Here is a 2,128-nt window from a genome sequence, read left to right on the forward strand (position 1 = left end):
ATATGGCTTATTTCCGGGTAACTCGTCAGCGTTATGGCCGCCTCATTGTCCACGTAGACCTGCACTAGAGGGCGTCGACTTGAGGAGAGCTAAAAATGAGAGGTAACTCTCCACTCTCCAGTAGTTAGTTATGAATGGGGCTGGAGCTGGAGCTAGGGCTGGAGGCCGGAGGCCAAAATTACTTGATTCTTGATCTAGTCAATGACAGCGAATTACTTCTGCGTTTATATAGAGTCTATGCCTTAGCCTTGTTATATTTTTTATGAACTAAAGTTTATAAATTCTTCTTATAAAGGAGTAGTCACTAAAGAAGGGAGCACCACCACCATTCAAGACAAACAAGGAAAATGCCTGACAGTTGACAGAGGAACAAGACATTTTGAAAAGATGGACAGAATACTGCTCAGAATTGTACAACTACAAAGCCACGAGAAACCCCGAGATTCTAAACGTTCCCCCAGCAACCAACATCGATAACCACCCAGTCCTTCGAGAAGAAGTTGAAGCAGCAGTTAAAGCACTGAAGAAGGGGAAATCAGCAGGAGTGGACAACATCCCAGGAGAATTGATACAGGCAGGGGGAAAGGACATGATAAGCGCTCTGACTGTCATCTGCAACAAGATCTGGCAGACAGGAAAGTGGCCAACACCATGGACACAATCACTAGTGATTACACTCCCCAAGAAAGGTAACCTGCAACTATGTCAGAATTACCGCACCATCAGTCTAATAAGCCACCCCGGTAAGGTTATGTTGAAGATAATGCTGAACAGATTGAAACCACAGGCAGAGAAGATCATTGTCGAAGAGCAGGCAGGCTTTAGAGTAGGGCGCAGCCGAGGCTTTAGTTCCGGTATCCTCGGGCGCAGCACAACAGAACAGATCTTCAACCTCAGAATACCTGTCCTCAGAGAAAGTTGCATTTGAAAATAGCAAAAGTTGCAAAAAGTTGCAAGAAAAATCAACCAAAGTTGCAAGAAAAGTTGCAAGACGTGTATAGCTAAAATGTCAGGGAATTATTGGAATACATTGTTAGTATGCCCATTGCAATCAAAGTAACCAACGTGAATTTTGTTAGATCAAAATCAAATGTTAAATGAAATGTGAATGTCTATACCGTACCAACTGCTTGGAGGTTGCATAATTTACTTGTGTCAGGTCCTTAAACTTAAACTCCCGCTGACGTTGGGCAGGTGTGACCAGCGTGGTTTTGGGGCTGTTCAAATATAATCGTACACCTTTTGGGTTTTTTTTTCCCCCCCCCCCCACACACACACATTTTCTTTACATTTTCCTCCTCTACTCCCCCCCCCCCCCAAAAAAAAAAATTAAAAAATTCCCGTAATACTAATATTATATTTATTCGCTTTAAATAATATGACATTTATATTGCGCAAATCTGTGTTACAATCATTAGTCTATATGAGCTTTACTTTTACATAATAGTATTCATGAAAAACATGCATACACACATGTGACATAATAATTAAATATGGTATAAGCGGAACCTTTCCGGAAAAACTTCTACGTGAATAGCAGAGTTTTTTAAAGTCATGTTTTGTTTTAAAAAATTATGTTGTCATAAATTATTTTCCTTGTTATTTTTTCACCTTACAAAAGTGTTATAATAGGCCTACAGTATTACATTGGTTCAGGACCCCCCCCCCCCCCCCCCCCCTTTCTTACACTTTTCTTTTACACAAGGCAAGAAAACCCCCCCCCCCCCCCCCCCTTGGGGTTAAAAGACAATATGGGAACAAAATAAGAGGAAAATAATATGACAGTCTGCACACTGCACACACTGGAATTCAGCAAGGATAGTCAGCTGTTAGACGTCTCAGGCCTACAGCGAAATAAGCTATACTAGACTATTGAATCTAGCTACCTTTGATTTTCTTCTTCTATTTTTAAGCCCTCTTGTTTTGAATGATTTCCCACTCGTGTAGGCCTACACAGCTACATATTATACGTGTGCCTACTTGATTTATAAATTTCGTTGGTCTTTCTTAAAATATTCCCACTAGCTGAACTGTTCAAGTTCGAAAAACATTGAAATAAAAAAGTCTTTTATATTGCTGTATTAATGAGGAAGAGTTACATGTATCAATTAGTCAGGCTTAGATTAAC

The 2,128-nt window shown here is 40.3% G+C and overlaps 1 long non-coding RNA gene across 1 annotated transcript in view; it reads left to right on the forward strand.

Annotated features, from left to right (window-relative positions):
• The first annotated feature begins 269 nt into the window (after nucleotides 1-269).
• LOC118477237 overlaps nucleotides 270-2,128 on the forward strand; it is an 11,469-nt gene continuing 9,610 nt past the window's right edge. Inside the window, exon 1 of the long non-coding RNA XR_004858236.1 lies at nucleotides 270-689. This is a non-coding gene — a long non-coding RNA (uncharacterized LOC118477237). The remainder of the gene's footprint in view (nucleotides 690-2,128) is intronic.

This window comes from Aplysia californica, unplaced genomic scaffold, assembly GCF_000002075.1.
Source record: "Aplysia californica isolate F4 #8 unplaced genomic scaffold, AplCal3.0 scaffold00046, whole genome shotgun sequence".
Lineage (NCBI taxonomy): Eukaryota > Metazoa > Mollusca > Gastropoda > Aplysiida > Aplysiidae > Aplysia > Aplysia californica.